Source organism: Ochotona curzoniae, unplaced genomic scaffold (assembly GCF_017591425.1).
Source record: "Ochotona curzoniae isolate NIBS_2020 unplaced genomic scaffold, NIBS_Ocur_1.0 contig_3520, whole genome shotgun sequence".
Taxonomy (NCBI): Eukaryota; Metazoa; Chordata; class Mammalia; order Lagomorpha; family Ochotonidae; genus Ochotona; species Ochotona curzoniae.
The window spans coordinates 28,995,840-29,020,231 of NW_024465894.1; the positions used below are offsets into that span (position 1 = coordinate 28,995,840).

Consider the following 24,392-nt stretch of genomic DNA (forward strand, 5'->3'; position numbering starts at 1 on the left):
GAGAAATTAGGGTATAGTATAGCAATAGGGATTGTCATATCAATGATAAGCACCGTTTCACTGAACACAGTTGTCGGGTGTTTGCTTCTGTGCGTAACCTACACTTCTGGTGTGAGCTGAACGCATCTGCCCGGACTGAGTCTGCAGTGAACTTGCTGCTGTTTTGTACAGGGAGGTTTTGTCCAAGACCACTGTGGGTACTCAGGTCTGCTCCATTGGTTAGCCTGGACCTGTCCTTCTCTAGCAGCCTTAGGTACTAGCCTAAGAGCCTGTTCAACAGCACATCTCTTTCTCTCTCTCTCTCACTCTCACTCTCTCACTCACACACATTTACTAACTCATTTGTGATGTGAGTCACATGGCTGAGGGAGAGCAGAAGGCAATTACCAAATTACTTCTCTATCGGTATGGATACAAGGAGATGGTAGTAGCAAAGAATTGGGAACAGCCATGTATTTGGTCTTTAAACAAATGAAATTCCAGCAAGGATGCATAAAAAATAGGTGCTCTGGGTCAAATCAGGATGGCAGAATAGAGTAAGGACATGTTTAAACGGATGGAAAAACATTTAATCAAGATGAAGCAGAGAGGACACATTCCAAGAAATAGGAGGGGACAGAACAACAGCAGAGAGGTACCTGGAGACTGACACAGGAAAGCAGCAGACATACTGGAGCAGCAACTGATAATCCAGCAGCATTCAGCTAACAGCGATCTGAACTCTACCAGCAGCTGGGACTCTACCAGTAACCAGGTGGGAAGGGGCTTTCACTGGGACCTTGGGCATTGAACCCAGACAAAGAACTGTCTGTCCTGCTAGTCCGTTTGATTTGACCAGGATCAGAGACAGAGTGGCAGATCCCAGATGGGCAGTGTGAGCACATGGTGGATTTCACAGCCCAGTCAGCCACGTAGAGCCAAATTGGGAGCCATTTTGCCTAAGGAGGCAAAAGAAAGGAAAAGGACTGAGCATACGCTGAGCTGGGAGTGAACACATTTCTGACTCAGTGAACTGCAACAACATGGCATTTTACAGGTTCCATCAAAGACAGGTCTGGGTAGCCCTCAGACCTGACAGCCAGATCAATAACTTTAGTAGTGCCACATCAGGCGCCATTTTGTACAGTGTGACAAAAGTTTTAGGACTGCAGGGGACAACAGTGAACTGTGTATATCCTGAGCTCGCGAGAACTCATTGAGTTCAGTGGATTGCACTGGTCCCACAGGAAAATAATACTGACAATAGCATCATATGGGTTAAAATGGGTCAGTGTGGCACCTAGACCTAACGTCCAACAGGTTCCAGCAAGATCAGCACCACCAACAACCTAGCTATATAGGACACCTGGTGTCTCCCTAATCCTGGAACCTGCTCCAACTGGAAGTATGAGAAAGTTTGTACAGACAACGGTGCAACCCCAGCATGACATCATAGGAGGTGGAGAATGGTGAGCCAGGAGCTGGAGCTATGGAGACCATGGTGGAAATCTAACATAAGAACCCAGATCAGGAACTTGTTGGAGGGAGTAGCACAATTGGCTGCAAGCAGAGTTGTGTACCAACTGCAATAAATAAAATTGAACTGTAAACCTGTGGGTGACACAGCTTAGAAACCTGCCCCAAGGAGAAGAATCTAATAACTAGAAGTACAATGACCGGGAGCAAAAGAAGACACAAAGACAAAATGAATATTACTGAAGACTCCCCTACAAAGGAGCAAAACCCTATGCCAACCTCAGAGTTCACTGAGAAAGACATCGAGAAAATGGGGGACACAGAATTCAGAAAACTTATTATAAAGCTTCTGATCATCAATGAGAAGCACATACAAGAGCTCAAAAAATTTAAGAAATATGTTACACAAGCAATAGCAGCAATAAAGCAAATCAACGCTAATATATCAGAAAATAAGGACACAGTAGAGCAAATTAAAAGTACAATGGAGAGTCTCCAAAATAGAATAAAGCAAGCAGAAGAAAGAATCTCAGAATTGGAAGATATTTCCTGTCATCAGGGGGAAGCAAACAAAAACTGGAAACAGAACTGGATCAGGCCAAAAAAAGTATTCAAGAACTGAAAGACACTAAAAGGCCTAATATAAAAGTTATAGGGCTCCCTGAAGGTGTAGAAAGAGAAACTGGCTTTACAAATATATTTAATGAAATAATAAGGAACATTTTCCCTAATCTAGAGAAAGAATTGGGAAACAACATCCAGGAGGGGCACAGAACTCCCAACAGGGTTGATCAAAAGTGATCTTCACCAAGACACAAGAGAAGAGAATGGAGTGACATATTCCAGAGTCTAAAAGAAAAAAATATGTTGGCTCAGGATAGCATATCCAGCAAACCTTTCTTTTGTCTTTGAAAATGAAATAAGATTCTATCACAGTAAATAAAAATTCAGAGTTTGTCTCTTCTAAACCTGCCCTACAAATGATACGTCAAGATGTTCTCTTGACAGAGAAGAGAAATAGCACCCACAAAAACCAAAGGCAAATGTGAAGAACATCCCAGTAAAATGATAAAAGAAGACTAAATCAATGAACAACCCATTCCTAAGATGACAGGACCAAATTACGTATTAACCCTGAGTGTAAATGGTTTAAGCTCAATCAAACATCATAGATTAGTAGACTGGATTAAAAGCCAAAATCCATGTATTTGTTGTCTAGAAGAGACACATTTTACCAACAAAAATCAGTGGAAACTATATCACATGAATTTTAATGTTTGTTTTTGTTAGTTTTATCTCTTCAAAAACACTTTCTTTTGATTAAAGTCTTCAATGAGTTAGATCATACAGTAGCATCATTTTCTTCAAGAAGATTCATGATTTTCTTTTACATTTCTTCAGTGACACATTAGTCATTCAGTAGCATGTTATTTAACTTCATGGTTTTCATTTTTTCTTCCTTTTGTTGATTTTGTTTTGTGCCTTTTCTTTTAAAGGGATGTATAGTAGCTTTGTAATGGAGACTGTCATATCTAGTAACATGTTATTTAAACTTCACGGCATTGTAAATTTCTATTTTTCTTCCTGTTGATTTTGTATTGTGACTTTTTATTTAAGGGGATGTACAGTAGCTGTGAAATGGAGACTAACATATCCAGATATGAGGATACAATGCAGTATGCATCTCTACTTCCAGACAAAGATGGACTTATAATGAAACTGTTTACTATGTCTTGACAATAGGATGCTGGACTCTCTGCCATTGTCCATGCCTGCAATGATGGACATATGACTGTGTATGAAGAACTATACTTCAGTAATGATATAGGAGAACTCAGTGGGAGGAGGAATTGGGGAGGGGATAAGGGAAATGCCAGGAGCCTATGGAACTGTATCATAAAATGATAATAATAATAAAGATTTTTTTTAAAGTAGGTGCTCAGAAACAAATAAGAGTAATTTTCTATCATCTATCATCTATCATCTGTAATTTTGGGAATTCAGACTACGATTTATTAAGTAATCTCCATCAAGCTGATATTTGGCCTGTCATGATGTGACTGCGGTGTATTTGCGGGTCTGTGTGAGAAGAACATTGAGCTCCACACTTGTGATCATACACGGTCTGTTCTGAGAAGTTTGTACTATTGCTTCCAGTTCCACTGTGAGGTGCTGGGAAACAGTGGGATCCACTAAGCCTTGGGAATCCAGCTCATGCTTGATTTCCTTTTAATGACCCTGAGATGCAACGTACAAAGAGAAAATGGGCTGTGTTTAAAAAAAAACCTGGAGAAGTAATGAGGAAAACAAGCAAGGGCTATTCCCCTGAAGATTTTAATCAAATTTTGGTACTCCAGGTAGTTCTTTCGACAGCATTAGCTGCAACTATTCTTTTCCTAGAACCTTTTTTCCTGTGATTTGCTTATTCTCCTTACAAGGAGCTTTTACACACGGGCTCCATCCTAACTTATACTTGTGATGCTTGGAGTCAATCAATGCTATCTGTTACACTGCATTTTCTCATTCAATAGAGCTTATTTCTTATTATCTCATTTGGCGGGGGGAGTCAGCAGTTTTGTTCCCTTCACTTACTGTCAAGGAGCAAGGGTTTATTTCCACAGAACAAAGGCTACTCAGATTTGATCAGATATCTTTGATTTGATTGAGATATCTTTTAAATTCCCATGGGGTGAAGAATTTATGATGCAGAATTGGCTGGCTCATACTCATCCAAAGGTTGGTGGTTCAATCAACAAAAATGTCAGTGCAGATCTCATATTTACCAAGTTGGGCAGATGTCTGTAACTATTCCTCCCAACTCAAAATTCTGCATGGTCCTTGCCCTAATAATGCCATTTGTTTAAATTTTTACTGATTTATATGGGAACGTCACTTTCACAGAGTGAAGCAGAGACAGAAAGATCTTCCACATACTAATTCACTCTCCAAGTGATCACAATGGCCAGAGCTGAGCCAATCCAAAGCCAGGAGCCAGGAGTTTTTCTTGGGGTCTCCCACATGGGTGCAGGGTCTCAAGGCTTGGGGCTGTCTTCAACTGTTTCCACAGGCCACAGGCAGGGAGCTGGATGGGAAGTGGGGCTGCTGAGATATGAACTGGGAGCCATATGAGATCCCAGGCCAGGACTTTAGCCATCAGCCTACTGTACTGGGCCCACTAATTATGCTATTAATCAGTGAAGAAAAAGAAATGAGTATATAAAAAATAAATTACAGAGGCTCATGAAGGTTAGAATTAAAAGTTAATTGTTAGCAAGTTTTATTATAACAAGGATGGCAAACATTGCTGCGGGCTGCAGTGTCATGTGTATAAGTTACTCGAACAACTGTGATAAAGATATTTTCATAAAATAGAGGCTCTACAAACCATATGCCAAGAGCTAGTTTCAAAGAGAATTTGGCATATATAAAAACACAAGTGGTTCTTACAAGGCAATCAAATACATGAAACAGTAATGGGCTCCTCCATACTTTAACACTGAAAACCAAAACAAGGAAGACAGAGGAAAAGCTTAAAAAGGAATTGATGATCTAACAATTCACTAAGAGGACAGGACTTGCTCAGCCTATTTTTCATACATTACGTTTTTGGTCTTTTACATTTGTTTCACATGTCAGTTTTCCTAAGACCTTTCATATACTAAAGTTTATAAAAGAAACTAGGGCACATATCATGGGGGGATGTTCTATATATTTTATTTTCTTTTGCAAGTTATTAGTGCTTATCAGAAGGTCATCAAGGACCATGTGAAATGGTCTTAGGAAAAGCATCTCTTGCATATGCACAGATAATATGCCTTCGAAAAGTCCGTGGGAAGTGAATTTAAGAGATGTTTACTCTGTTGCAAAATTTTCAAACTCATGCATAATTTTTTTCATATTGTGCAATTTCCATAAACCCCTTAAAAGTCCTTCACAGTGAGCATTATAAAGGATTCTTTTTTTTTTTTCATCATAGCAGCATGTTTTCTTTGCACTTTTGAGGAGCTTTTTGAACTATTCTCATACAACCCTTGTACATGTTTGGGGTTGGTATTTCTTCACAGTTCTACTCATCCACCTGCCTTTCACCTTGGCCCCTTTGCTGGGCTTCGCTACTGCCTGCTGGGCCAAGACTTCAGGTCAAGGATCCACTATGGTCTTTGCGTTTCCTACAGGGAGGGCTCTGGGTTCCCTCCACTCTTCAACCTCAGGTCTCACCCACCATCACACACAAAGCCTTGAAAAACCCTGGAAAGAAAATGTACAGACCAGCCCAAGGCCCAGCATGACTTGAAGGGCTACGATTAAAAAAATACTAAGATGAAAAGTGAATAGAGGCAGTCTTATATTAAACTTACATTTACCTAGATTAAAAAAATATCCTATAAATACTTAAGAACACTCTTTAGAGAAATGTCAGGAAGTTAATTTGCTCTTAAGAGATGAGTAATGAGTTGTAGTCTGCCGCCTTGTAATATACATATTCCCCAAAGACCTTAATCATGAGTTTGCATCTTAGGGATTACAAATTCTATAAGTCATTCTCATTGCATTCACTTTCTGTGTATATGTTTACTTATACTAAGAACTGGAGGTCACGGACTTACATTACTGCCTGAAAATATTGCCTGGAAATAATGCCACTGGGCAGCATCATTTCCAAACCTTCTGCAGAAACTAAAAGAAGAGACTATAAAACTAAATTTAGATTTAGGCATGCCTCCTCAGAGAGAGAGGTTCTTTCTTCTCCTTGATCTCTGATTTATTATTTTCTAGTTTGTTTACCCAGAGTGGAGGAATTTCATCAATAACAGAGATGGGTTCTCAGGAATGCTCTTCGTGGCGCGGCACAGGTCCTGCACACCTGCATAGCATTCCTTTATTAAGACAGGAAATCAGGCTAAGTGCTTTAGGAGGACAGGATAAACTACTACCTTTAATAATAAGGAGTATCAGGAGATTGTTTTCCATTACTAACTTGCTCAAATGGGAAGTGGTTTACAAAATTAAAATAAATAAATTATATATCTAAGCAATTTTAAAAAGTGCTTATTGCGCTTTACTTGTATATGTGATTTTTTTAAAAACCAGGTCAGTGCTTTTATTGCATTTTATAAGTTAGCATGACGTTCTTATGACTTAATAATTATGCAAATGTTTGAAGGCTGTTTATCGCTCACGAAGCAGGAAGTTTCTTTTAGATTCATTTTTATGGGGTTAGCATTGTGGTGTAGTAGTGAAGCTCCTGTCTGCTGTGCTGGCATCCCATACGGGGCAGCCGGTTTGTTTTCCTGCTGCTCTACTTCCCAGCCAGCTCCCTGCTGATGGAAAAAAGTAATGGAAGAATTTCTGAATCTTTGGCCCTTTTGGCTCAGTGTTGCTGTGGCCATCTTTGGGAGTGAACTGATTGATGGGTGAAACACTTCTGTCTGTTTCTCTGTGTAATTCTGACTTTCATATAAACAAGCCATTAGCAATGATCATGTTCTATTTATTTGAATGAAAAATCTGAAAGTTATGAGAAAAGTCTGCTGGTTCAATCTCCAAATAGCCGCAGCAGACACAGGGATGGGTCAGCCTGAAGCTAGGAGCCCGGGGTTCCATCCAGGGATCCCAAGCTGTAGCAGAGGCCAGGGCACTTGGCCATCTTCCTGCTGCTTTCCCAGGTGCATCAGCAGGGGGCTGGATCAGACGCAGAGCAGTCGGGACTCCAGGTACATTCACATGGGATCCCTAGGTCACAGATGGTGGTTTGCCCCAGGGCCTGCCTTTCTTTTACAATTTGATCACTTTCAAATGGTGATTGATGTACAACTTTGAGTTTACTGCTAGTTTAAAGCCAAGGGATAGCATGGGTGTTTGCCCTGCCTTGTGTAGGAGAGTTTGACTCTTGGCTGTGGCTTCTGAGTTCAGATTCCTGCCAGGAAGTAGTATGTGAGGGCTCAAGCACTTGGGTCCCTGCAATTGACAAGGTGTACCTGGACTGTGTTTCTGGATCCAGGCTCTGATCCTGGGCCTTCTCAGGGCAAGGGAGAGAGTGAACAGCTCAAAATTCTTTCTCTACTTCTCCAATATATATTTCTTAAACCAGCAAAAACAACCCCACCCCCCCCGCAAAATTGGAACAAAATGAGTAGCAGAGATCACAATCTTGGAAGTCGGCATAGATACAAATTGTAATTGATTTGGGGGCAACCAAATCATGATGATTTCAAGCTGAAATTCTGTTTTCAAGTCTAACGCACTTTAGCATGTAAGTAAATCAGATCAATGGTATTCCTGTGCCAGTTCTCTTGTGCAAATGGAAAAACAGCCATGAGGTTTCTCACTTAGGGTGGGTCACCTATTCACCCAGAACAGCAGAACCCTACAGCAGGAGAACACATCCCCACCTCAGCTGACAAGATTGTGTCATTGCTTGATGCTGGCCTAGCTTCCAAAGAGAGGCTCTGCAATTTCCTATAACTAGCATCAAAAGAAATGTGAGAATCATGTGGAATTTGTATATCCACAGATGTATTCTGTGGGCACAGTACCAGTCCCTTCTGGTGCAGGAAAAAGAGGCAGAATCTTGCCACTCTTGCCTTCAGCATTTTCAAGTGTGACTGGAGCAAATTATCAAAGAAATACTCCACTTGAATGTTAATGCATATTAATACAAGACGCCTGGTTTTTATTCCGTATCTGTGCATCTTTGAGTAAATATTTAAATATCATGGTACCTCTCTGTCTTTGAAACCAGTCAATTGGTTGGATCATATTGGTGATTTCCAATATGGGTAGATATGAGAAACAAATACGAGCGGAAATTGTTTTCAATGTTATAAACACTGCAACCTCTGCTGTTTTCCCAGTCCTGCCATCCTTTGCTTTTTCAGCACAGTTAAGTTTGACTTTCAATCAGCTCTAGTATCTTTTTGGTTGGACTGATTTTGCAATGGCTGGCTCCTGCTGAGGCCCTTGTTGGCTAGAAGCGCAAGTAGATACGATAGTCCCCTGAAATAGTTGTCGACAAATGACTGAAGGAAGTTGATAGACAAATATTGCAGGACTCTGAACATCAGCCGGGGGGCGGGGGGAGATGTGAGGAACACTGACTAGTTTTTCTGGTTTGGGTTGCTCGTAGTAGAAACCCAGGGTGACACATTCCTTATCGACTACCCCTCCCACGCCCCCAAACCTCACTCTCCCAGATCTCCAATGCTATTCTCTGGAACTCCATCAAAACAAACTATTTTATTCAAATTCTTAACTGGCAAGCCACACTGGACAACTCAAATCAAGGCAGCTCCCATTGTTTTGTGAGAGAGAGAAAAAAATAAAACACAATCAAGACTTGTAATACTTATCGTTTCTGTAATTTCCCTAATGATTCTAAAATTCCACGATCCTAGGATCCTCAATCCTTAACCTTAGCTTTTTAAATGAGATCGTTCTTTGGTCTTGATTGCTTTTCTTTTGCCGTGTAAAGTGATTGTTGGCATCGTCTGAAATCTAATTTATGCTTCAAACATGAATCAGGCTTTAAAAACAAAGTCTTAGAGGAAACTCTAAAAAGATCTACATTTATCTTATTCCCATTTACCCTTGAAATGCTGTCCATTAGCCACTAACTGCAGAAATGGAAATGCTCAATTACTGCGAAATAACAGGCTTACCGAGGCATGGAATTTTGTCTTTTTATTTTGTTTTCATCTGATCACGGCCTGAAAGCTATGAAGGAAACTCTTATTACAATCACCCATTGACACTCAGGGGTTCTGCTCAGAGCAACAACAAACAAAAAGGAAGAAAAACAAGCTCTTTATGCCTTTGGAACCTTACAGCAAATTTTAGTGAAGAGTGGAAATAAAAAACCCAAAGTGAGGTCATTTAGAATGAAGGGTCTGTACAGATGGGCAGCAAAATAATTCAGCCATGGTCTCACATTCACAAATTAGAATGAGAGTCATTGCAGACTTACGAAACTATACGTTGGCAAACAAAGATATAGGTGTATACAAACATTCATAGAACAACTGCTAAGAAATGAACAGAAGTCTTTAGGAATTGTCCAAATGCCCAAGAATTTACAAAGATTATGTAAGACATTAATTTTAGAGAATGGGATACAGAATAAAAGTGAATGTTCACTATAGCCACTATTATCACTCCTTTGGTAACACAAGCTTTAACAAACACTATCCGATTTCTAAATTTCTTTTCCTAGAGAAAGTTCTTCAAAAAACTGTCTACACTGCAGCTGCTGAGGTGGCAGGTTGATCTTCCACCTGTGGCACCAACATCCCATAGAAGTGCTGCTTCACGTCCTGGCTTCTCCATTTCCAAATCTGCTCCTAGATAATGGCCTGGGAAAGCAGCAGAGCCTGGCCCAAGGTCTTGGGCCCCTGCATGACTGCTGGCTTTGCACTGGTGAGACCATTTGGGGAGTAAACCAACAGATGGAAGAGCTTCTTGTCTGTAAACTCTTTCAATTAAAAAAAAATAGATAAATGTTTAAAAGTAAAAAAAAAAAAAAAAACTGTCCACACTGCTCTCTGTCTGTTTGCTCTTTGGGTCCCTGAGTTTTCACTTACATCCCTGCCCCCACTTCTCCAAAAAGGTTGCTTTCATCAAGGTCACCAGCAACTACCACACTGCAAAATTAATTGGTAACAAATCTCTTGTCATGCTGTTTGGCTGCTTAGTGGCGTCACTGTAGGCAACAGTACATCTCTACATCAAGTACTTGGACCCTTTGCAGGATTTCCAGTGTTTTTGCTTAGCCAGCCACCACTTCCCAGTACACTCTGCAGGTGCGTTCCATTTTATGCATAATCCCACAGTGCCTTGGATTCGTTTCACGGTCATAGTCTCAACTGAACACATCCCCTAGGTGGTCTCATCTTATCTTTGACCGAAAACATATAATGCATAAATACTAACAATTCCTATTTTTCCACAATGATCTGTCAGAAATTCAGGCTCCAACATCTGCTTCCTACACATCCATATGAATGTTGAGTTGGCCTTGAGAGTGATACCTGTGCAAGCACACAGGGCCAGCTCTCTAAAGGGACCAGATGTGGCCTGTATTCTATAGACACTGTCCTGAAATTCCTAAACATCTTGTCATTATGCTTGCACTTTGCCAATGGAGTCCAATGGGACAATGGGGAATGCACACATGAGACCAGGAGATACATGCAGTGTGTCTCCTTTCTCCCTTGCTGGCACAATCACCTGCAGCATTTGCAACGCTCCTAGGCACAGAATTTCTGTGGCTGCACAATGCTTGAAAATCCAGTGAGATGCCAAGAATGTACAAGGTGTTTGACGCATACAGACACTGAGAGCTGTATGAAGCCAGACTGGTTTCCATTAGAAACAGAACTTGTTTCACAAGGAGAAAAAGAAGGCACTTAGAGTCTAAGAAATGTGCATAATCAGTAATGCTAATCTTACTTACTATATAGGTCTACCTGGTGACATGGGAAAGGAGAGCAACTCATAGAGCAACTCATAGTTTCTTTCCTTCCGGTATTTCCCCACTAAGCTGTAAGCAGAAAGTAGCCAGTGTTGGAGGAATATGCATTTGTTCAGAACTGTTAACAGGAACAACTGAATTAGGATAGCACAGCATTTTTTCATTTTTCCAGTAGCAGCAAAACACATAGATATGTACAACTAGGAAATATACACTACACTTATTGATGTTTTATATGATCTACATGTTCCATGTTAGCTTTAAGAGCATTTGAACAACAAAATAATGAATAGTAAAACCCACACTAATTATGCTAGATTTTACTTCCATAAAGTGTTCAGAGATATATAACAGGAAAAAAAAATCTATCCTACCACGTTTAATACCATTTCTTCTCTTGGCTAAGCAGCCCTTGATTTTTGCAGGTAGGTAACTGTATTTTCATGTGTGACTAATGAGCTTCTCAAGCTTATTATGTCCAGAAAGCATTTTAATTTCCGTTTCCTTTCTGTGGTGGCTTTAATATGGCTGTACCCTCAGAAACTCATGTTGAAATTGGACTTCACTGAATCAGTGTTTGAGATGGAGTCTTGATCAGTTAATTAGGGTGTTCAGAAGGATTACTTGAAATTCTACTCTTGCCCAGTGGGTCCCAGTCAGAGTGGGTCCCAGTTATTCCCAGGGGTCACTTGCTTGCTAACTCACTCTATGGGCTATCTTTTCTTCCATTTCTCCTGTACTACTTGTTGATTAGAATAATCTTGCAGATAAACACATTGTAGTCAAAACCCCCTTTCAGGTTCTGCCTCTAAGGAAACCAAGCAATGATATTTACTACATTGTAAAGACTTAGATCTTTAAAACGACTTATTGAAAGCAGGTCCCTTTGTAGGGGAAATAAATAAGAATATTTTGTGCATTGCATACTGGCAGTTCAAAACTGGTAATAGACTTTCAAAAAAAGGTACAAAAATAACAGATCTGTAATGTTTTTCCAAGTGAAAAGGAATATTTATGCGTTTATACATGTGGCTTTATAACTTTTTTTCTGTGAAGTACTTTGAGAACTTTTTCAAAAGAACAGATTTATTTCTACCTAGGTTTTAATCATCATGCTTTAAGAAAATCATCAGAAATGAAGGCAGCACATGTTGCAATAACGAGGCCCTTTCATTAAATGCCTCTCTTACGAAAAGCCCACATAGTGATGGTATTTTTGACCTTGGTTCAAATGGAATCTTGGCTAGAAAATTCTCAGAGGTAAAATACAAAGAATAATGGGAACTTTTCATATTTTAAAGTCTTCCAGCAACCACCTTATATTTTTACCCAGCATATATTTGGTTTGGGCTGTTTGAAGTTCAACTGGAATTTAGATGGTGTTTTGCAGATTGCGTGGATGTTGTGTTTTCCAAACAGCTGAAAGTACAGCAAACAGTGTGGAAAAACAGGATGAAAAGTAAGCTCAATCTGCTATAATCTTTATACCCACAAATTTGAGGGATCTTTCAAAAGTTAAAACGTCTATTTTCAAAAAAATTATGCATGGGTTTACAAAAGTTGTGGGATTTTTTTTGTTTGTTTGCAAACAAGGCTTATTTTTAAGTTTCACTTTACAGAAATTTTTGAGGTTCCTCAGTAACCTCCTGCTTTCAAGTTGATAATACAGCTTGAATGCTCTTTCATGGTCTCACATTTTAGAACTTCTGACTACATCAAATTTCCAATTAGGATACGAGATCTGAAAACTTAACTGATTTTAAATTCCCCTTAAAGTAGAGATTTACTTCAAAGTCATATCTTTGTTTGCCACAACTTCTAAATAATGTTTTTCAAAAATTTCAACAACTCCACATGGAAATTTCAACACTGGTTGCTTTTAAGAAGTGTAAGACTGTATCATCCACTAGTAATGATTATTGCTGATTATTTTAAATATAAGTACTGAAGGCGGTTTCTGATGTGTAAGCATGAAGATAATTTTATGGATATCAGGATATTCACTTGAAACATTTGAAATTTGAATAGGCGATTTTCCCATCATCACTTAGAAGGATCTTCCATTATAATCTTAGTGTTTTCAATTTGCGAACATCATGTTCTCAGGCGTCAAGCTGTCTGCAAGGGAAAAGCGAAGTGGAGACTTTGGGTGTCTGTATAATTTAGGCTAAAAACTGTTCGTCTAATTGAGTAAGAAAGGTTCAAAACATTAAGGGAAATGGAATTAAATCACTATCAAGCCACATAAGAGTGACCGTGCTAGTAACCTTCCCTGTTGGCTTTAGCTGCGATGCTTTTCGCATGCTCCGGTACTGGCTGCCACACATGGCCCATCCACACTGTACCTCAAGGTCAGCAACGTTCATGTCAGGATGCTGCCCGAGAAACTCGTAGTTCTGTCGCCAACTCCATGTGCTCTCCTGTGTTCATGAGGCTGACACTCAGCTCAGCCTCAGCCAGCTGCCCAAAATGCTAACCAGGCCTTCATTGAGAAGAACTAGGTTGTGGTGTGATTAAGTTACTGAGCTCACAACCAGAATTACAAACACTGTTATTTTTCTCCTGCTCCTTGTAACTGAATTGAGCGTATACTGTACTCCAATCCTAGAACAGCCAAGTACAACTGACTGTAGTAAAATCGTAACAATTCACGTTGGTGAGATTACAGACACAGTGTTCGTATAAATGCTGCAATTCACGAATGTGTGGATGTAAAAAATTAAGTACAAAGCTTCATATGCTCAAGTCAACTCAAGCTAGGAGACAGTTGAAAGCATCTACAGCAGATTTCCTCCTATGAAGGTATTACAGGTTAAGTAGCCATGTATCAAAGCCAACTGTGCCTTAAATGTATTTTTCATCATCAGAATATTCCAATGGAAATTTAATAATGTCTATTAATTAAATTCAGTGCTGTGATTACCACTGAAGCAGAAACACAGCTGAAATATGTTCCACGGAAAATCTATCTGGTTAAAATATACTCAACAGAACGTTATGTTTATTTGGTGATATTTAAACAATGATCATCATCTCATTTATATTCATGTGTTTCCTAAGAAATGTCTGTCACATTAGCAGGGATGAATCTGACATCATTTCCCAGTTCCATATGGCCTTGCAGTTATTATCTGTTCTCTTGTTTATTACATGAGGCTTACACTTGGCCCACACATACAAGAACCCATACAACTGGGAGACTTCGTCCATTCGCTTGATACACTAAGCGGACTTTCTTAATGTTTAACAATTGTCTCTTGTCCAAGCCAAACAATTTATCGCAAAAAAGTACAATTTCTAATCAGATTGTGGCCTATGGCAAAGCAGTCAGATACCCTCTTGGAAACTGCAAATAGATTTGGGACTTCTAACTCATTTTTTAAAATGAACGGTAACGATTTCAACACACTACACCACATTTTCAGTATGTAAATGATAGCAAATAATGAAACAAAACTGTGGGATTCTGGATTAATTTTCCTTCCTAGGGAGCAGGCCTGGAGTGTAAGCCCCGGGTGGTGCGATGGTTTTAGTTGCTTGTGGTCCAGCCCTTTGTAAATCTATGATCCATCATCCCTAGCAATGACCTCTCTCCCCTAGGCTGTTTCATGGCTCACAGTGGTGGTTGTTGCTTCAGATTCAGTCTATTCCAGGTATCAGGAAAGAGGGAGGGAAGATGGGGGAAAAAAACCACAGGTCCCGGCTACTGGGGGGGGGGAAATAGGTTCTTTTAAGTAACTCTACAGCATTCTCACTGACATCACATTGGTCAGATGGGCCATTTGGCTTTGCCCAGTTGCTGGTTACTGTGCCAGAAAACAGGAGAGGGAGGCTATGAGTGCAGCAAATGTAGAGCATGTATTTTTTTTGGGGGGGGGAAGAAGGGGGACATTCAGATCTACTTTCCATAGTCTAGCTCTGTGCTACCCATCAGCCAACCTGTACCCCTCTGGCCTGTCCTGGAGCTTAGGCAATGAAACACATTGACAGGAAATGGACAGTTGGGAGGAGAGAGAAGAGGACCCATATTCCACTTCTTCTAGGGAACTGCATTTATTTCAAATGAGACCTTTTTACCTAACTGATTTGTTTTTCTCGTCTAGTAACATTATGTTAGTGCCCACCTGACACACATCATTCTGAACGCCTCAGTGACTTGCTTTAACTGCATGAATGGAAGCCCGATGCATCAACTTACACAAGGACTGTTTCACCTGAAAGTTATTTACCAATTTACATGCTATCTCCAAAAATACAAATATGCTGTAGATATGATGGATCTAAAAATTTCAACTGTCATAAATTATACAACATAAGCCATCAATCAGATCAGTACACTTTCATGCAAGTGGTACAGATAATGTCTTTATTGGCTACAGGTTGGTCATCAATATGCATTTCCTAATCCACAAGTCATACCTCAGTTCTGTACTTTCTCTGGTTTAGGTGTTATTCTAGCTAGTAGAAATAGGGTGGCACCCATAATATTACCAAAGGTGATAATTTGATATTTGAGAAATTACTTCACTCCAGGCATTATTAATGTTAAGATGGCCCCCATGTGCAGTCACATTGCCAAATTACTTAGAACATCAGTTGGCCATATTTAAATTGAGATTATGCTTTTTAGAAACACCATGCACTTTTTCAATACAGCAATTACAAGTCCTTCGAGGAGTCGGTATACTGTTTGGCTAAAAGACTGCACACCATTTTGTTAGGAAGGCTGGTTTTATATAAATACTAGTCATTAACCTGTAGCCAGAGAAATGAGATTGCCTCAGCACATTACTACTTAAATAGGCAGCCAGGGGTATTTAATCTGCTGTTTGAAAAAAAAAGCACAGCTTGTGCTGGGAGAACCTTCTTTCCTCTTTTCCAGAATCTTTCTGCGTACTCTTCGCTGTGGCCGGGTAGAGCACTGTGGACAGTGTAGTGGCAGTTCCTAGCCATGGCTTTGCATAGGGACCACAGGACAACTTTTCAGACTGTCAATTCCTGGACTGCACTCAGCCCAAGTAAACAGAGCTGAAGAGTGGTGTCTGGCCACTGGAAGCTTAGGGGCACGCTCAGGGATCCCAAAATGCAGCCAGGGATTGAGAGTCTCTGCTCAACATGGACCATGATCAGAGGGATCGGATGTGTCAAGAGCAGGTTTCAGTGTCCCATGAGCTCTGAGGAAGAATGGATAAGAAGGTGGAGGGAATTTTAAAACAACCCTTCCTTCCCTTCCATTGTTGTTCACCTAAGGGGAAATCTGCTAAAAGAAGCAAGTCATCAGACATCACCAAACTTGGTCCCATCTCACAGAGGTATTTTTTTCCCACTAGTATATCAAATTGACTTCTTGAATTTCAGGTACAGAGGGACTAGGTTTTTGATTTCACATATATTTATTGAATCAAAAACTTTCTAATTTTGGGGGAAAAGCTACTACTAGCGGTATTTCTTTCCAGATTTTCTGGTTATTCACATTGCTACTATCATTTTTTAAGAAAAAAATTAGATTAGAATAGAAAGTGATTCTATAACCTGCACTGATTGCATCTGTTAATAAAAACTCAATTTTAATGCAAATAAAGGGGTTGAAGGAAATTTACTAGATGATGGCTAGGAAAAGAAACGAGGAGGGGATAAGCAGGAAAAAATGTCCTTTCATGTAGAATTAAGACACGGCAGGTCTTTACAAATGGCCTATCAGGAAAGAATAAAATAGGGCCTTGGACTTCTGTTTGAGACGGCAGCTCTACTGTACTGAAAACTCTCCAACGCTTGGGAACTGGCACTCACTTGAGTTAACTAACAGAAGGGTTTTCAAGCTGCCATATCCCATCTTAGAGAAGAGCAAATATCTTACTGTTAACATATTTCGACCTGGCTCAAGTTACAAATTCTATCCATACAGTTCATAATCACCTTTGCTATACTGAAAAGAATGAGGTTTGCAACAGGAATGATTCAGCTAGCCTCAATCCTTTAGGCTAAAAGTATATCCACTAACCACAACAATATGGTAAAATGTGTGCTAAAGGCTCCCCATTCAAAATGTATGTACTTATGCTACTAAGAATCTTATCATTTTATCTGGAAAACAGCTAAATGCCAGGTCACCTCTTCTAATCCCCGTCCCATCACCTGGTCTCCAGACAGAGCTCCACTTCCTCCTTCCATACCTGGGGCACAACCCTCTTCTCCCCAAGAGCCTTCCAAAGCTCCTAGGATACACCTGACTTCTGTTGAAATGAAATAGATTCCTCAGGGAACATGAAGGCAACATCACAGTGCTCTCCATACCTCAGTTATCATTTTAAGATCAATTCTGGACTTCAAGAAATTTTCTGGCAGAATCTCAACTTGCAAATCCATATGATTTGCCCAAAATACACACAAATGACCCAAGTGTACTTAGAAAAAAATGTTTGATTATAACAGACATAATAGAAAAGGATTTGAGGACATGGCAGATAGTAAAAATCTTTCCAAAAATGAAGTATTGCTATGAAACAAAAGCACTTGTATAAGCTGCCTTCTGAATGCATGTTAAAATGTGGGCAGATATATTTTTTTGTGTGGGTTAAATTTTGTCAATGCCACACACAAGACCAGTACTTTAATACTCTACCAAAGTAAGAGGTTTCTTTTCCTTAAGGTTTGCTGTATGAAGGGAAAGCTTCAGCTATTTGGAGCAGTTCCTTAAATGGAAAAGTGCATGTGTCAGTGATTTCCTGAATAAATAAGACTGTTATATTCTGAATTTGAATTTAGCTTCTAAGCTAGTAGAGAAAAATGACAGAGTTGTCAAGCAGGAACCCAGAAACCTGGCAACAGCTTTTGTTTAAGCTAACACACTCACTTCAGGTACACTTGAACTAGACATCTTAAGTACACAGATCAATTTGATTTGGCCATTGTATATGACCATGCAATCAATGTCTAGGCCAAAATGAAAACCATTTCCTCTCTAAGGATCTTGCTTTATTATCTTCCAATTAGTCTTGTGCACTCCAGTCAGCTTCTACTCTGGTTTTTAGTACTATAAAGTATTTCGCTTGTCCTTGAACTTGGCATAAATTCTGAGTATGCTATCTTTCATGTCTGTTCAATTCACATTAGTAGCTTTATTGTTTTCAGATTCAAGCATTTTGTTGAATATAGCCATATTCATTTCTATTTTAAGATGAGCAGTATTCCATCATATGGATATGATGGAATATACCACACTGTGTTTATTCATTCTCAGTTGATTGATATTCTGACTGTTTTCAGTTTGCAGTTACTATGAAACCAGAAGCTACCAAGTACAGGTGATTATCAGTTTGTTTTTTTTTTTTTAGGGGAGAGCATAAACACAGTCCTCCGCTACTACAATTATGCTGTCAAGTTTTCCACATTTGGGGAAATTGCAGGTGTCAGGACATCCCTTTGAAAACCACCTTGGAGATCATGGTTTCTCCCCTACCAGTTATTATACCTGCATTCCATATTATAACACCAAAGCTTGACTCTCCTGGCCCTGGGCCCCAATCCCTTTTGACTCCTACTGAGGGTCCTGGGAGTCAGGAGTGTTGCATCCAGTGCTGGAATTCCCACAGAGTCCCCAGTTCCTGGCTTTAACTGTGGCCTCTGTGGGCACCTGGGAGGTGAACCAGAAGATGGGCAGAAGTTCCCCCTGCCACCATGTCTCTTCCTCTCCTTTCCTATTTGTCATGTTGGTAAATATCTTTTCTAAAAGGTGCCAAATCAATATATAGATACATGCTTCACTCCTTTTGATTAAATACCAAGGAATTCAATTGCTGGATCATAGAAAACGGAGAGATGCCTTTATTAGAAACAACGTTTTCAAAATAGTTGTGCCACTGTTTTATCAAAACTGTATGAATGCTTTGGCTACCCTATAACTTTTTCAACATTTGGTCTTATAAGTTTTTTTCTGAATGTCTAGCATAAATTCATTTGGATGGTTAGAGCGATTTTTCCTAAATTTATTTGTTATTTTTTTTAAAAGATTTACTTATTTATTTTCATTGGAAAGGCAGATTGGATTTATGGAGAGAAGGAAAGACAACGAGAAAAATCTTCCATCCATTTGTTCACTTCCCAGTTGGCTTCAGTGGCTGGAACTGAGCTGATCTGGAGGCAGGAAGTTCTTCCAGGTCTCCCATGTGGGTGCAGGTCCCAAAGCTTTGCATTATCTTCCACTGCCTTCCTAGGCCATAAGCAGGGAGCTGGATGAGAACTGGAGCACCCAGGATACGAACTGGAACCCACATGGGATCCTGGTACTTCCAAGGGGAGGATTTAGCCACTGAGCCATCATGCCAGACCCTATTTTAATTTTTAAACAGTGATTACATAGTTGAGAGAGATGTGTCCCCATGTGGGTCTCTGCTTGGGATGGGGAGGCTCAGGGTGTCGAGGAAACTGAGTGAGATGCACATTTCAGTTCTGTTTTGTTTGATTTTCCAACACCTACAGTGGAAGATGGAGAGGCGGTCACTCCTTGTTGTCAAACTACATACATTAGCACCTGCAGATGAGGAATAGTCATTTGATAATACCTTAGAGACCCCGACAGAGGGAAGAATGTTCTGATGGTGTTACTTGAGTAGTTCGAGAATTCTGAGACATTATCAGCTTCATTAAACCAGGGCTCAGAAAATCTTTCCAAGGTCTACTGGCTGACCAAGTCCAACTTAGTGCATCCACAGACCCAGACACCTGCTGTAAAGCTTGGCCAAGAGAATCGTTAGCAACTGAGAAGGCACTCTAAGGTTGAACCACATAACTCGTAGTTTTCTCTGAAGACAGGGTTTAAGTCCAGCAGTGTAGCTGGGGAGAGTGCCCCAAGAAACCTTGCCTGGGAGGTCCTCAAAATTGACTCTTGTGTGCACCAGTAGTGCAAGGTCAGATTAGGTCTGTCTTCCACACAGCCAGCTCACATTCCAGAGGATGCAGCTGTGTGGTAAATCCCATCCCACTCCCATCTCACACGAACCAGCAGGTGCTACCCTAGCCTGGCCTAACCCAGCCAATGTGTGATCAAGGATAACCCCATGAGGCCCACCTCTTCACTGGATTTTTGTGATCCTCTAAAAACTTCCACTCTCAAAATGCTGTTGGCAGTTACAGATAAAAATATATTAAAAAAAAAAAACCTTGCAGTTTATATGTATACAAGTGTCAGAAACAGGAACATGACAGAAAACTCATATGCTTACATAAGAAGAATCTGTTTCTTAAAAATAAAGCCATTTTAAGAACTGAGAAGTTGGTGGATCTTAAAACAGGATTTCCCGGCACCAAATGCTTGATTCACTTAAAAAACTGCTCTGCCAGGAACTTGGAGGGGCTGTGTCGACATCTTTTATTGACACATGCCAACTGACATCTTTGACATTCTACCAGATCTAAATAGTGAGATACTTCTAAACACTGCAACAGCAGGAACCAAAAGCAACCCTGAAATGGCCTTTTTATACTTGGAAAAATGTGCTTGTTGAATTTTGTGATCATTATATTACAAGAAGATATTAAATGCATGAGGGTTATAAAATATTCCTGATTCATATGTGTGTGTGTGGGGGGAGGTTATAAAATAACCCTGATTCGTGTGTGTGTGTGTGTGTGTGTGTGTGTGTGTGTAGCTTTAGCATTTGCAACAAGAATTCACTTATGATACATCCATCCTGCTGCTCACAACAAGGTTATAGAAGTAAGTTAGACTGTCTCCAGGAACACATCAAGGATGTGTATTAGGAACTGGTATCAATTGGATGCATGCCCGTTTCTCATCTACCCAGATTTATCCGGAATTCTCACTCCATCTCTGAAATGACAAGTCATCATCACCATGATATCAGCAGGAAGAAAAAGCTTTTCCAGCCGTAAAATAGATGGGTTCCATGCAGCACTAGATGTTAGGTGTCTCAATGTCTTAGGGTTGCAATATGGGCAGTAGCTCTGGCAGCTGGGGTGAGGTCAAGGATTTCAGCCACTCCGCAAATCTAGGTGAAATGCGCATCATGAAACTGCATCTCCATGTGCACATGTGAGGGACCTTTGGCCCTGTCTTTCTTTCTTCCTGAGGTATTTGAATTTATGTGGAACGGCAAGAACATGAACACAGACTCAGGGACATCCAATCCACTGCACAGCAGGAGGCCTTCGACAGTTTCTAAGTGTGGTACCAATACTACAGAGAAAATCTGTAGGGCAAGTTGAAATTGAAATGCTCACACAATTTCCCACAAACTCAGCATTAAGAATGTTTCTTTTCCTCCTTCTATCCCCTTTTATCAATTTCTTTCCTTTAAGATCTGCCGTGTACCAACCGGACACCTATAGCAGAAGGTTGTTCATTGAGAGAAGTAACAAAAACTGAGAAGAACACAACTTCAAGGTCTTCTCTACACAACAGCTCAAGGAAGAGCTCTGTTCGAAGTCTGCCCTGTGGCAACTAGTTAGCCAGTGACATAAAAATGTATTTAACCATGTATGTAGCAGGTGCTCCAACTCTCCTGGAAAGCTGGTGCTGAACACAGTGGAGAAGGTCTTATTTTAACAGGATTTGGCTCTCACCTGCTGTTGACTCATGAGAAGACACTGGTGACTGGCACAACAATATTGTGCTGTGGGAGTTGAAGAAATTTTCCTAACTACAGGGACAGTATTGCAAGCCTGATTCAGGACAGTAGCAGAGAGCAAGCTGTTACGTAGACCACCAGTTGGAGGCACATGGGGATTCATCACTGGGGCCGTACAAAGATGGCATCAGATAGTCACCTTCACGATGATAGAGAAAAAAACCCAAACCAAACCAAAGTAAAGGCAAAAACAGAGATGGCTGACGACTCTACGACAGCTCATGCCCTCACGCATTCTACAGAACAATCGAGCAATGGAAGCCCTCAGGCAGAGAGATCCAGGTATGGGTACTGGACGACAGCCAGTGTGCCCAAGCTGGGGAAGAGCATATCGTCACAGCAAACTACTTTTGTAGCCTTTAGAAGAAAGGACAACCAAGAAAGTGAAAGCTGCGTGTCTTTAGCTGCAGCAAGAGGGAGAGTGGGGTTACTGCACACAACGTGGACAACTCCCTTCTGTATTATTACAGACAAGTCCATGGTAAAATTCCCACCAGTTACACCAAACTGATCACGCACAATTCTACAAGAGACATTTATGAATGGTTTATGGTGAAATGCAGTCACTAACATCTTATAAAATTCTACCAAATTTGATTGTTCCTGTTAATCACTGGGAAAGGTTATGGGAACAACAACAACAACAACAAAAAAAAAACACAAGCTGTGAGGTTTACTAGATATAATATTTTAATATCTTTTGATTTGCTCCTCTTGGCACTTCCTATTGTACAGTCTGACTTCCCAAACTGGTAATCTTCTAATCTTCCTTTGTTAGAAATTTCAGAGAGAGAGAATATGAATGAGAAGAGATTGAATATATGATGGGGAAGAGAGAACAGGTGGAATTCACCAACCTCTTAGCTCTTAGGAATTGTCTGAATTTATTATACAAGGTGAACCTGATGTAAAGTGCACAAAAAAAAAATAAAAGAAACTTAAAAGCATAACACTGGTTTTAAGTTTGAGTCTAAAGATAGGTTCAGGTCCCGGGATGACGCAAACAATGAGCAGGGGGTTGGGAGAAATGCCTGAGTTAGGGCTTGTTTGGTAATCAAAACCAAACAGTGTGCCACCATTTAGCCATCTGGACATTCCAGCAGATCCAGAGCTGCTCCTTGGCTCCTCCGGTAGTAACGACTGCATTGAGAATGAGCAAAGCAAGAGCTGGCACCCAGGGCCTAGGCATGCTCCGCAGCTTCCAATTGAAATGTTTCAAATGGAACAGTGGTTCAAGGAACAGGCTAGTTTCATGTGATTTTCACTTGCCTCCCATTTCCCTTTTTTGTTTCCTTAGGTAGTCACACATCGTTTTTGCCTTTTGCCTCGCTTCACTGACAAACGCTGAGAAATGTGAAGATGCTTCGTTTTCTTGTCACCTAGTATTTTGCCAGGGGTTGCTTCTTTTTGATCCCTACTGTTTGGCAAAAATATTTCAACTTATTCTGGTAATATCTATTGAAAGCTAACCCATGCCAGACACTGAGTTTGGTGTTGTGCATTAAAGTTAAGTAGTATCAGACACAACCATGGTTCTTGTGGAGGAGTTTACAGCCTAGGGGTGAATACTGTGAATACAAATAAAAGATTACACGTGCAAACAAGCGCTCTGAGGTATAGAGATCCAGTCCTACTCGGTATACAGAAATATATTTAAATTTACAGGTGTATATATGTATATTTATATAATTTGGAATAGTGAAAATATGTAAGAGACACAGATAAACAAAATAGTATTAAGAAATAGTATTAAGGTAGGTAGGAAGGTGTTTGATAGATAAAAGGAGGAAGGCAGACAGGCTGGCAGGTGGATTCCCGGGACAGGTGCGTGGAATTATCAAGGAGGCTTCTCTGCCAACCCGTCATTTGGGTTAACGACTGCAGAGGAGAAGCCCTCTCACTGGGGAGGTCTCTTCTTTCCCAAGAAAATGACAGTAAAGTGTATAGAGAAGCAAAGGGACTAGAATATGCCGAAACTCGGAGATCACTGTAAGGGTTATTGTCTTATGGCTTTAAGAAAGAAGCTTATTTTATGCACAGAAATATTGCCCTCAACTATTGAGGAAGGAAGACAGCGCAGCGGGAGTGAGTGGTGAGGGACAGCTAGGAAGACAGGCAAAACATCAAGAAGGGCCACGAAGTGGGAGCAACTGGAAAAGGAATGTATGAGTTCAAGAATAGAACAGGATGGGTCCAGTCGGGGTATTATTTCAGTACACAGTCTGGGTGGCCAAGGAAGAAGAGGAAAGGTAGAAAAGATGGCCTGAGTTCCCAGCTTGGACAGGTGGATGTGTGGAGGTGATGCCATTAAAACCAAGAGGATTGTTTTCAAATGCATTTGAGATTTGTCTCCATGCAGGATTTGTTTCCCAGAAAGAAGCCTGAGTTACTTAGGAGGAATAATTGTCTGGTCCAAATGTGTGATGAACAGTTAGATCATTCCTGTGTTCATATCCAAACTTGAAGACACAATCATTGTTCACCTCAAAACAAATGATTGTAGAACATGCCTGGAGGCTTCACTAAATACAAGAGTGAGCCACAAGCAGACAGAATGAGCACAACAAACAAATTGCTTGCTGCTTAGCAGCCTGAAGAAAAAGTGAGCTGGTTTTATTATAAGCTTGGGGAAACAAGAAGTTCTGCAAAGTGACAGCCTGCTGGTTTGGATTCTTCAGAGAAGAATTCACATTATTATTCTAGAAACGTATGTATTTGTTGCATCAGTGGAGCAGTTCACCAGTAACTATTAATTAATGTGAAGCCTTGATTCCCAAAGAAGAGGTGCAACCGTACCTCTTTGGATACATGGAGCAAAATATGTT

General features: G+C 40.3%; 1 protein-coding gene and 1 pseudogene across 2 annotated transcripts in view; both read right to left on the reverse strand.

Moving 5' to 3' along the window:
- Positions 1-24,392, reverse strand: part of PLCB1 (phospholipase C beta 1) — a 621,942-nt gene that overhangs the window by 235,815 nt on the left and 361,735 nt on the right. The window lies entirely within an intron of this gene.
- Positions 18,253-18,390, reverse strand: LOC121157513 (annotated as a pseudogene).